At 49.0% G+C, this 12,961-nt stretch overlaps 1 protein-coding gene across 1 annotated transcript in view; it reads left to right on the forward strand.

Moving 5' to 3' along the window:
* Window positions 1–1,355: 1,355 nt before the first annotated feature.
* Window positions 1,356–12,961, forward strand: part of FAT2 (FAT atypical cadherin 2) — a 77,754-nt gene continuing 66,148 nt past the window's right edge. Inside the window, exon 1 of the mRNA XM_002920750.4 lies at window positions 1,356–1,565. The gene's annotated coding sequence lies outside the window, so the exon portion shown is untranslated. The remainder of the gene's footprint in view (window positions 1,566–12,961) is intronic.

The following is a 12,961-nucleotide window of genomic DNA, read 5'->3' on the forward strand; positions in this document are numbered from 1 at the left end:
CAGCCCTCAGTTGTGGTCACATGGCAGAGAAAGTAGATCTGTTCTGAGCAGCCCCAGGAATTGTCAGCCCATTAACAATCGAGGAACAGAGACTTAGCAAATTTAAATCATCTGCCTTGGGTCACATAGCTTATAATAACGGTAATAATAAAGACATGTAGAATTCTTGTTTATTGTCAGGTTCACGGGTTGGGGCTCAGCTGAACATCAGATAAAGATGCCAAGAGTCAGAACTGACTGCTGGGAGAGGTAGTGAGCTCCCTATAATTAGAGGTATTCAAGCAAAGATTCTCTTATTTGCCAGGGAAGCTGCAGAGGGGCTGCAAGTCCTGGGGAGCAGGGAATGGATTGGATAGGATGGTTGTAGAGCCATTTTCAGCTCTGGGGGGGGGCAGCAGGAACTGTGTCATTTACCTCTATGTCCCCAGCACCAGGTACCGTCCCTGGAAAAATGTATGTATAGAGCCTCACACAAAACAAGCAAATGAATGCATTCTGTAACTAAAAAGCACAGCAGCGAGAGGAGGGCTAATTCCTGTCTGACTTTTCTGCCCTTCCCTTAAAACACTGGTTCTCAACACAGGGAGCACATTAGAGTCATTTGGAGAGCCAGAGCAGAGAGGCACCCCATAAATCGTACCAAAACTAAGATGTCTTGCTTCCCAGTGAGATGCAGGCGCTGTGCTTGGCACTTTACACACATTATCTATCCCGTGAATCTGCACAACCTTATGAAGCCGGGATTCTTGTTACTCCCATTTCACGGAAGGGGCAGCCAGAGCTTGGAGACATTAAGCCGCTTATGGAGAAAGTCACAGCTAGTAATAGTAAGAAGAATTACCTCTTGTGGGAGACTTTCTCTGCTAAGTGACTTCCATTTAATCTTTATCTCATTTAATCCTCATGAGGTAAGAGTTATTATTATCCCCATCTTTTCAAAAAAGGAAACTGAGGCTCAAACTCAGTATCTTACCCAAGGTTACTGAGCTTGTAGGTGGCAGCGCCAGGGTTTTGAACTGGGCCTGGGAGGGTGGGGAGGATGGTCTCAGATCTGCAGTGTCAGGGAGAAATGTGGAGGGAACACTGGCCAAGAGGTTAGCAACCTGGGACCTTCCCCAGTCCCCTCATGGTCTCTGTGTGCCCTCCAAGAGTACTACCTGTTTAGGGCCTCAGTTTATCCCTCTGTCAAACCCAGGAGGGAGGTGGAGATGGGCCTGATTTCTCAGCAACTTTCCAGCCGTCATTTTCCATGACTCGATTCCCCACTGTGAGTTCTGGGCCACAAACCAGTTGGCTTCCTCCCTCCCTCTCCGTGAGACAGAGAGCTGGCAGGAGGGGATGATCCGCCTCAATTCTCCCACCTCCTTTTTCCTCCTCCTCCTTCTGGGCTGGGACACACCTACTCCAACTTTCTCAGCAGCCTCTTCGGAGTGCGGCGAGTGCGTCCGGCTTTCCTGCTCTGAGTCTCTGCACCTCCCTCGGGAGCCTGTCAGCCTGGTGTGCGTGGAAAGGGCTCCAGCCCAGCAGCCCACCCTGGGGCACCCTCCCCTACCTGAAGGGCATAGGTAAGGACTGCTGGAGGATGGGAGGTTGGGGGAGGGGGTTGCAAAGTGAATCCATTCTTGTGCCTTGTTCCAGAGCAGGTGGGGGCGTTCCAAGGCTCTTGGAAGGTGGTGACGGGACCAGGATTTCAGAGGGGTAGGCATGGAGGGAGTAGGGCAGGGACACCTGGGCCTGGGGTGCCTAGGTACACTGAATGAAGCCAGAGATGTAGCCAGCCCAGACTGGGGGCTGGGGATTAGGGCCCAGCAATGGACAAGGCCAGGATTTTGATCTCATGAAGGAGCAAGGTCATATTTGCACGTGTGAAAAGTTGGAGTTGTGTCCTTGGAAGAGTGAAAGTCTCTGCATGGGCTTTCTGGGGATGAGCCTTCCGGGGGGGATGTGGTGGCATTTTCCTACATGGTTTTAGGGGGGAAGTGCTGGGGCTAGGGAAACAAGAGGTGCTGGCTTCTTGTGTGTGTGTCCAGGGTGGCAAAGGAGTCCTATTACAGAAAAGCCACCTGGTGTGGAGGAGGGAAGGAGGGCCTGAGGGACAGTCAGATAACTTGGCCAGCCCTGGCTCTTGTGTGGCTCTTGAGGCACCCTGATTAGAACCTCAGCTTTCCTGGCTATAAAATGGGGGTGCTCACCATCTCTAAGGGCTGTAAAAGGCTGTGAGTCTGAGAGGCACCAGAGGCAGCCCTGGGGTGGGGTGAGTGGGAGCAGTTCTGTTCCCCTGTCTTGGGGGAAGCAGGAATCTGATGCATATCTTTGGAGGCAGGTGAGATGGAGTGGAACACTGAACAGAGCCACCAGGCCAGAGTTCAGCCCTCCACTGGAGAGAGGGTGTGCTATATGCCCCCATGTGGGGAGCAGCAGAGCATGCTGGGGTTTGCCAAGGGCTCAGAAGAGCTGCCTCTGTCCCCTGCCACACTCTGGCACTGGTCGCCTCAGCTCAGGAGAGAGGAGGAAGGTAGAGAAGCAGGCTCGGGGCTCCTTTTACAGATGGAGAGCTGAGCCTGGGCAGATTAACAGAGCCCTCCATGCGGAACACTACTGATAGTTACTATTACTGTTGATACTGGCTGGATGCTGCCTGTGCTCAGGGACTGGGCTGAGTATGCATGGTCATTTGAAAATTGTGAGTTTTTGAAGGAGGATGGAAAGAGAATTTCATTATTCATGTCTCTGTAACTCCCAGGCTGTGTGGTCTAAGATGGGTCCATACCTCTTTGGGCCTATTTCCCTACATATAAAATAAAGGTGGCTAGATAAATATTATGAGCCATTCTTAATTGATTCACCCCAGCAGCCTGTTGGGCAGGCAAAGCAGGAATGGCTGTCTATTTTGCAGGTGAGGAACCCAGGGGCAAGCTCAGCTTTCCACCAGTGCTGAATCCATGACACTGGCTAGCCTGACAGAGTGCAACAGTGACACCCCCTCAGCCAGGTGCCCCCTGGGCCTCAGGTTTCTCATCTGTAAAATGGAAGAGGAGCTACAGGGAGTCAAGTTCTTCCTAGAACCCCCCTCTGACTCCAGGACTCTTAGTGGTCTCCTTAAATACTCAGGAGACAGACCCAGAAGGACACAGACATTCTCCAGCCCCTCTGAGTCAGCTGTGGCTGTGCTTTCTACAGGGAGGGGCGGCCAGGCTCACTCTACACCAGTCCTCTGTGAGTTGGGCCACCATGCTCCGCTCCCTGCCCGTTCTTCCCTGGGTACAAATGAACTCACCTCAGGCTAGAAGTTCTCCTTCCAGCTGTCCCACGACAGGCCATGGTGCTGGCACTCCTGCTGGCCAGGTGGGACCAGGCAGGATAGAATGTGAGGCAAGAAAAACCAGGCAATGATGTCGGTACAATCAGGGACCTTCTGTACACCCTGGATGGGCCATACCTTTTGGAGTCTCTTGTAACCGGACAGGACAGAGCCTCTGGAAGTTTCCCATACTTCCTGAGTCCCCAGCGCAAGCTGAGTTGGCTCAGAATCTCAGTGCTACTATTTCTATGGCTAATGGTATTAATGCTAACATGTATAACGGGGGTTTCTAGACAGGCTTACAAAGACACGTGTGGCTCCAAATCCTAGATATTATTAGTTGTGTGACCTGGGCCTCAACTTCTCTACACCTCAGTCTCCTAATTTGAGAAAGAGGACTAATGATAGTCCTTTTCTCAGAGATGGATGTGACATCTAAATGAGGTCATGCATGTAGCACACAGGGTCGTATTCATTATGCTCACGGTCATCAATTAACCAGCTCCCTCTGCTTCCCCTGGGTGGAGACCAGCTCACAGCGCCCTGAGGTCTTCCTTTGTAAGACAAATCAGAGTTGCAGTTATAATTATTTGAGAGTTTTTTCCAGATACTGTCTCTCTTACTAAGTGTTGCTTACTGCTCTGGCCCCCATGTCCAGCACAGCGCCTGGCCCATCAAAGATGCTCATTGCATAGCTGCTGAGGGAACGAATGAATCTTCATTTCTAATTCATAGATGAGAACTGTCACTTTGAGGGACTAAGCATTAGCCTACCCAATCACAGATCAATAAGAGTGGGGTGCAGAAGGATCCTTATTGATAATCAAATCAGACAGATGGAGACACCGCACCCTGGCCAGAGAACACTGAGCACTTGGATGAGGTCACACAGCAAGTGAGCGGGGAAGGCAGGAATACTCCCCACACCTTTTCACCTGCCTCTGCCTCTCTCTGCCGAGCCTGGCTCAGGGAAGGGTATCGCTTCTTAGTCGGCTTCTCCGGCCCCTCCGTTGAGGAGGCTGGCGGATCATCTCCACAGCCTCAGAACGCAATTTGGGATCCACAACCAGGCTGATGGCTTGACTCTGAGTCACCCTTCAGGGGACAGGGGAACATAAACCTCGTCAATTGGACCAGTTGGTAATGGTGTCCTGGGTCGTTTGCAGCCGACAGGGAGCCATTGCTGAGCACGGGATTTAAACCTGGAAAGGGGAGCTCTCATTCACCGGCCCTTCTGTGTGCCTGTTGCCAGGTTAGACCATTTCACAAGGCCCTTCTGTTCTGTATAACTGCCCTGCAGGCCAGCAGGCGTGACCTGGTAGCTTCCTCTGCTGCTGCCGGTGCTGGTCTCCGTGGAGAGACAGGAGACACTCGGTGAGGCTCAGCCACTTAGCTTCCGTCCCACAGCTTCTGTCCTCTGGGCACTTACTTCACTACACCTAATGAGCGCGAAGGTGTGTCAGTCCCCCAGAGATTCACGGTTGGGGGAGGCAGGCCTATAAATGGACGGTTTAGTACCTTGAGGGAAGTAGTAAAATAAAGGCAAACTGGGACTGGCCTGGGGACCCAGAGGAGTGATAGTCAGCCCAGTTATAGAGTGAATGAGGGAAGGCTTCTTGGAGGAGCTGGCACTGAACATCAGTTTTAAAGTCTGAATAACGAAAAGTAGGAAAGGCAATTCAGAAAGAGAGAGTAGAATGTGTCAAGGCACGGCCGGTGTGTGCAGGAAATTATCAGCTGGGTGGAGAACAGTTGGAGGCGTGCACTGAGAGGTAGGATGGGGCCAGGTCATTGAAGGCCTTATGTGACAGGCCACAGAGTATAGGTTTTTTTCAATGTAATTTATATATGATTTTCTTTATTAATGGGAAATTACAGAAATACACAAAAGTTAGCAGAATAGTATAAAAAAAATCCACTCAGCTTCAACAATTGTGTTTCCTCCACTAATTCTTCCATCATCAGATTATTCTGAAGCAAATCCTAGATATATAGTTGCATCTGAAAATATTTTCATATGTCTGTTTAAAACATGAGGACTTCAGAAAATCATCGTAGAAGCATGGCCTTTAATTGTAAATACTGAAGGACCGTGTTGAGGTAGGTTAAGTTGAGGGTGCCTGGGCTAGGTGTGCGTGGCTGTGGGGAGGAGCAGGAATTTAAGGAAGGGGATTGGAGTAGAACGTTATGTTGTTTTTTACCCCTTGGGCAAGCACATGCCTGATATTCTCACTGATTAACAAATCATCTCCTAAATTTCATCTCCTTCTGAAAGAGGTGATGCCTCACACATTTTCCAGTTTGGAGCCTGTGGAAAAGAGAAATCCCTTCCCGTCTCTCAGTCCTGAGTCTTTTCCCATTCCTGAGACTGGAGTGGCCCCTGTGAGGCACCTGTCCATCCCCTTGCTGTGGGCAGGGAGCCCACAGTGGAGAATTCTCCATTTCCCAGTTCCCATTTGGCTCTAATGCCCACAGAAGCTGGCCGGGGTGCAAGCTGGGCAGGACTATACTTGCCAGCTGTGGGGTAACGTTAGTGTGCCTGTGCTCACGTGTCCCAGGTCAGGGCTGCTGTCTGTACCTGCAGCACCCTCTCTCCTTCCTCTGGATCCTCTCAGCAAATGCAGGACTGCGTGGCACAAAATGCAGTATCTTAGATGCCTAGGAGCTTAGCCTTGGGAAGTGGCAGAGCTTGATACCAGTATTGCGCCAGGCTTGGGCATATGAGCTCTGGAGCCAGGGTCCATGTCTGTGACCTTGGACATACCACTTCACGTCTCTGAGGGTGCAGGGCGTATAGTGCTATTTACCTCACAGAAGGTGTTAGCATAGTAGCCAGCACATATTAAAAGCTAGCTAAACATTAGCTACTCTGACAGATTTGGGAGCTCCTGAAGTCTTGGGAATTGATTCAAAAGAATCACAGCATCTTGGAAAATTCAAATCCTAGAATCTCAAACTCTTGGAAGCACATAATTTAGAAGAACCCTATTGGATCCCTCCTGTAAGTCTCTAATCTGTAAAGATTCCTTATACAGTATCTCTGACTGTGTGCTATTTTTTCCTTCTTGTAAACATTCAAGAACAACGTGCATCAGTTGTAAGTTACAACTTGATGTATTTTACCAAGTGAACACAACAGTGGCTAACCAGCAACCAGAGCAAAAGCAGACACCCCCAGCTCCCCAAGAGCCCTCCTGATGCTCCTCGCTAGTCACTCCCCCGCTCCACACACACAAACATAGTGATTACCCAGCCAGCTGGGCTGTTGTCAAATACCTTCTTGTGGGGTTGTATACCATCGTTAGGAGAACTCTAATTGTTAGAGAGCCTCACTGAGGTAATTTGGAAGTTGTAAATGCAACTTTACCTTTTAAGTTGTTTTATTTTTACTGTCCTATTTCAGTGGCAGCCTAGTTTAGGGCTGAGCTATCCAAATGCCTAGAGCTGTTTTAAAAAAATACAGATTCCTCAGCCCCATTCTGAGTCTATAGCACTAGAATGTGGGATCTGGGTGTGGGGCCAGGGAATCTGTATTTTTACAAGCTCCAGTGGAACTCCAGGTGAGGTCCAGCTGGGTTTGGGAACCACTAAACTAGTGTTTCAGAGCTGGGACTCTGGAGAGGCCATTTTTCCAATCCACGTGCCATCTTACTGGCTGTTAACCTGGGACAAGGCACTTGGACTTCTTCACTCTCAGTTTTTTTCATCTGTAAAATGGGATACAATGATAGTACCTCCATCCTTGGGTTGTTGAAGGACTCTGACATCCACAGGCAAGTGCTCACTAAGTGATGAAGCTACATCAGCAAGGCTATTCCTGAGAAGAGCCCATCTGTGGTGTAGCCAAAGGAATGTTGGGCTTGGTATCTGAAGACTTGTATTTGAGTCCTGACTGGGCCACTGCTGGCAGTATGACCTTGGCCAAATCTTCTGACCACGCCCCCACTCCCCCACCCCCGCCCCCGGGTCTCAACTTTCTTATCTATAAAATGAAAATACTCTTTGTTCCCCTCAGAGGGTCTTTGAGGGGATCAAATGAGAGAGCGGACCGGAAAACTGGTCTGAGGATAGAAAAATGCTTCAGGAAGTAAGCCCCAGTGAATGGTGACCCAGCTGAGCCAGGGAACCTGGTGGAAAGTGGGCTTGCCTTGCCCTTGCGGCTCTGTGGAGGGCGGGCCAAGTGGGGGTGGGAGAGGGAGCTGCTAAGTCCTTGGTGTTCCACGGTCCTGGTAAGTCCTGGCACAGCTCCCGTGCTTCTTGGTTTCTGAGAACTCTCTCCTTCCTGGTCCTGGGGCAGGAAGGGTCCAAGATCCCATAAGCAATGATATCCCGTGCAATGTGCCATAGTCAGAATGCTTTTATTATTTCAGTGTCTTGCCTTTTATTAAAAGTTCTTTGAAGTCCTTTACTAGCATTTTCAGAAAACTTTTTAATGAAGTATAATATACATACAAGAAATGCACAAATCATAAGTGTATGGCTCAATGAACTTTCCAGAAACTAACCAAGCTCCCAGATGAAGAAACAGAATATTACCACCTTTGTGCCCCTTAGTGCCCCTTCCAGTCACTAATACCCTCACAAGGGCAACTTTATCTTATTCCAATCCACAGATAAGTTTGCCTTTATATAGTTGGAAGAATACAGTATGTAGTCTTTTGCGTATGGCTGCTTTTGCTCCACACTATGTCAGTGGGATGCATCTCTATTGTTGCCTAGAGCAATACTTCATTTCTGTTGGGACTTCGCATCCCCTTAGATGAGCATCCTGCATTCTGCTCTTGGTGGACGTTCAGGGTGTTTCTACTGTGGGGCTATTATCATAGTGCTTCTCTGATGATTCTGTGTGAGTCTTTGGTGAGTATGCGTGCACACTTCTGTTGTGTCTCCTAAGAGCGGGTCTGCTGGGTCATGAGGTATATGCACGTGGATGGAAACCCTTTTATTGTCCGGTTCAGTTCTATTTACTGCAAGTAGAACATGGTTCATGGGGCTGAGTGTCTATCCGGAAGATAGATGGGCCTGACCACAGCAAGATAAACAATCGCCTCCGGGGTCTGAGATGCTGACGGACAGAGAGATCTGCAGATTCAGAGACTCTCAGGTGAAAGTCCGACACCGGAATCACACCTGTCACTTTCCCTTTCTTGTCTGCTCTTCTAATTGACTCTAGAGATAACCTTGTGTCTGCTTTGCCCGAGGGCCAGTGTTCCCCCCACAGTGGTCAGCAGACCACCTACAGGGGACAGGGAGCACTTGAGTGCACTGCAGCCCTACTCAGACTTCCTGAGATGAGGCTGTGAGTTTTAACACACTGACTTTTGAGAAGCACTTCCTAGGAGCTTGCAGTCTTTTCCTCCCTTCCCCACCCCTCTCCACCAGGGCCTAGGAGAGAGCCACCTATGGGATATCCACTTTGAAAGGAGGCAGGGTAGAACACAGGATCCTAAAGGAAGAGATGACCTTGTTCAGCAGATCCCAAACACCAGTCCCACCAAAATCACCCTGGGAACTTGTTAAACATCTATTCCTAAGCCCCACCCCTAATGATTTTGTTTCGTAGATCTGGGGTGGAGCTGGCAAATATGTATTTTTAACCCTCACCCCTACCCCCCCTCAGGGAATTCCCAATGGTGGGAACCACTGGTTCCATTCGATGGCCAGCCCTGTCCAATAAGAACACAGGGGGCCCAGTGGTTCTGTTCTGTGTCTGCCATGGAGGAGTGGAGCACAGAATTACTTCGGGAAGGAGGAAATCGGTATGAACTGAACTCAGGGGGCTTGAGTATGGAACTCTAGGCTTTGGCCCAGAGCCTACCAGCAGGGGCTGGTTTACATCTCATTAGTATGCACCTTGCTGCTCGAAATCATCCCTAACCCTTTCGTGCCTCCAGCCCAGCAGTCAGGTTCAGCCAGCTGCACTGCACTGACAGGGGCCTCAGAGAGCGGAACTGCCTGTCGTGCCCCACTGCTAGAATGCCGCTCCCTGCCTGCCCAGGCCTGCCCACCTGCTGGCTTTGTCCTAGGCAGTTCTGCTCAGAGGGGTTTGGACTTGGCTGGACAGACAGCATGGCTAGGCTGCACCAGGCCAGAGGGAATGGGATGGAGAGGGAGGGCTGGAGATAGAGCCTTTGCTGAGAATCTGTGTTTGTGGGGCTGAGAGGACACATGGTTATATGATCCTTCTCTCCCAAGTGCTATTTCCAACCCCCGGGGATGGAGAGGCAGGTGATCAGATCACACACAGGTGATCTGAATTTTAATCCTGCCTTGGCCACGCTCACTCTGTGCGTTGGAAGTTAGGTAACCTCTCTGAGTCTTATTTACCTCATCTGCAAAATGAGGATAATTATAGGGTTGCTGTGAGCAAGGTCAAAAGCTATAATGCATCCCAAGTGCTTACCACGGGGCCTCTGCACATAGTAAATGTTCAATAAATGTCAGCTGTGACCAGTGTCTGTACCTCTGTAAATATTTCACATTCCCCAAACCTCGCCATCCTCAGGGCATCATTCGACAATAGCTCAGTGGAGGGTGAGCTCCACTAAGGCAGAAGAGCAGGGACCAGTTCCAATTCCCAGATAAGCAAGTGGAGGTCCCATAAAATGAGGGGGTTTTGCTCAGCTCCCACTGGGTCTCCTGCCTGGCCCTCTGATGGGTGAAAGAGGACCCTTGACACCAAAGGAATGGGGCTCATCTTCATCACAGTGTCTGCAGGTGACAGCTCATGTGTGAGCCATTGTGAGGACTTAGGCACTTCATCTTAACTGAGCCTCACTACACCCTGATGACTATCTTCTCCTATTTATATGTGAAGAGGCTGAAACTCAGTCAGGTTCAATAGTTTACTCCAGGTCATACAGCCAGCAACGGTCATCAACCCAGGCTGGACTCAAAAGCAGGCTGCCTTAGGCCCGAGCCTGAGCTGGCGACCACCATGTGATGTGGCTGATAGTAGCCTCCCCACCCCCGGGGTGCCTGAGTTAGAGGTAGACCTGACCGGGAGTGCCCATGGGTGGCCGATGGTATCGTGCACAAGAACAATGAGAAGCTTCCATTCCAGAAGCTTCTCAGAGCCAGCTAAGAGGAACAGGGTCCACTTGACTGGTGGCTCTGGGGCCTGCTAGCTCCTGGGAAGGCAGCTTGTTGTGCCTGGATAGAGAGGGGAGCTGTGCTGGATGGCCTCATTATACAGATCACATAGGATGGGGCCCAGAGAGGTCAGCCCAGCATGCCAGTGTCAGAATAGAAAAAGATCAGGAAATTCATGTTGTCCACAGCATTCTCCATCTTCTGTCTTCCCTGCCACCTCACACCCACCACACTGCCCCCCTCAGCCTCTGAATGACATCACATCAGTTAGCTCTCTGCACCCACTGCTGGGGAAAGGGTGACAGTAATAGAAATTATGGAATAGAAATCATTCCCTTTTTTTTCTTTTTTGAGAGAGAGAAAGAGAGAGTGTGTGCACACAAGTCGGTGGAGGGGCAGAGGCAGTGAGACAGAGAGAGAGTCTTAAGCAGGCTCCACGCCCAGTGTAGAGGCCGAAGCAGGGCTTGATCTCATGACCCCAAGATTATGACTTGAGCCAAAACCAAGAGTTGGACACTTAACTGACTGAGCCACCCAGGCGCCCCAGAATAGAAATTCTGTTTATTATTTTGATGTTGTTCAAGCTGCTGCTTGACCTTTGTTACAGATCATTGCAAGGAAAGAAGGGGTGTCACAAAGACCCAGGGGTGTGCGTGTGTGTGTGTGTGTGTAGAAGGGTGCTTTGGCAAGGAGCTCCTGGGACATAGGCTGGGATCAGTACACATACAGAGACTAGTTCCCTCTTTCCACACGTACTTTTTGAACACCTAGTGGAATAGTAGTTAACATTACTGTATTTTTACAACAGTGATAATTTAATAATAGTAATAACAGCTCCAAATGCAAAGGCCGTGGATCCATATGGGATCCCAAGAGGAAGAGATCTTGCTCTGTCTGGGCCTCACTGAGTGTCAGAGTCTGTGAACTAGAATGCCTACAGCCATCGTCCTCACAGTGTGGAAGAGGTTTCTCTTCCATTAGAAAATTGACCTTGCTGATAAACAGTAGCTGAAAGACCCTCTGTGTCTGGGAAGCACTCTCAAGACTTCGGAGACTGCTTGCTCCCTCTGGTCTATGTGCAAGACCTCCTTGTTCCTGCCTTGGGGGCTCTGCACTGCCTGTTCTTTTTTGCCTGAAACTCCTTCTCAAGAAGACCTTCTGGCCCTCGCCCTGCTCGAATGTCTCCTCGTCATGTAAGGCCCCCCTGACCACCCTGATTTATCATCTCTTTCTTTCTGCTACTAGAAGGGAATCCTCACAAGAGCAGGGACCTCATCTGTCTTATTTTCTGTTCTGGAATGCCCTCACAGGGTAGGCCCTCAGTAAATAAGTATTGAATTAATAAATGAATGAATGAATGACTTTGGCAGAGGAGACCCAATAACAAAACATTTTCTCATCCTTCCCCACTTTGTCCCTTTGTTTCCGCAAAACCCATGTGCCTGGAAGCCCTTTGTTTCCTTCACATATCCAACTCCCCAGGGTCCCATTAAGACGTTCAAGGATCCTAAGCATTATAGCCCCTTCATCCATGAAAAAATATTAGAAGTTATATCTTATGGTAATGTTGGTACATATAGTAAATATATTTTTCTATATGAAAATATTTTCTTCAACCCAAAAGTTGTTTTCTTTCTTCTGAATTTAATAGAAATTAAAATATTTCAGGGGTCCCTAAAAGTACCATGGACCCTGGGTGTGCCTACTGTGCCAACTAGATAGGTGGACCCCGCATCCTTCTCTGAATCCCAAGCATCCTTGGTTCCTGGTTCCTGTGCCATGTTTTCTAGAGCTGAGCTGGTCAATACAATAGCCGGGAGTCACATGTGGCTATTTAAATCAAATAAAATTATAAACTCAGTTCCTCAGTTGTATCAGCCACATTTCAAGTCCTTGATAGCCACACATGGCTAGTGGCTCCCATACTGGACATCGATATAGAACATTCCTACCATTGTAGAAAATTCTTTTGGAGAGTCTTGTTTTAAATAATTGGCTCCAGCTACAACAGCACTCTCTGAGTCTCCCTTCTTGGAGTATGGATTACAGTTCTTGGCTGGCACTTGAATCCATCACCTATTAGGTGGATGAACCTGGGCAGAGCCTTCAAATGATCTGAGCCTCAGTTTCTCATTTACAAAATGAGGTTCATAATAAGTGTCATAATAATGGTGATGTTGGTACAATAATTAACTTGCACTGAGTGTATTCCAGTCCTGGCTATTTGTCAGGCATTGACTCATTTAGCCTTCTCAGCAACTCTGTGAGATAGGTACTTAGACCATATCCCTTTTACTGGGACCAGAGAGGTGACATAACTGCCCAAGGTCACACAGCTGGTGAATTGTAGAGCTGGGATCTGAAACCATGTCTATCTGACTCCAGAGCCCACTTTCTTGACTATCAATTCTACCTGGTGCCGCACCTCCTCCCTCAAAATCAAGTGAAATAATGCATGCAGATTTTTTTGAATTTACAGATTACATGTAGGTATGATAGTATACTCCATCAACAATAATATCAGAATACCAATGACGAAGGGGCCCCCCAGTCCCAGCTCCCTTTCCC

This window comes from Ailuropoda melanoleuca, chromosome 3 (genome assembly GCF_002007445.2).
Source record: "Ailuropoda melanoleuca isolate Jingjing chromosome 3, ASM200744v2, whole genome shotgun sequence".
Lineage (NCBI taxonomy): Eukaryota > Metazoa > Chordata > Mammalia > Carnivora > Ursidae > Ailuropoda > Ailuropoda melanoleuca.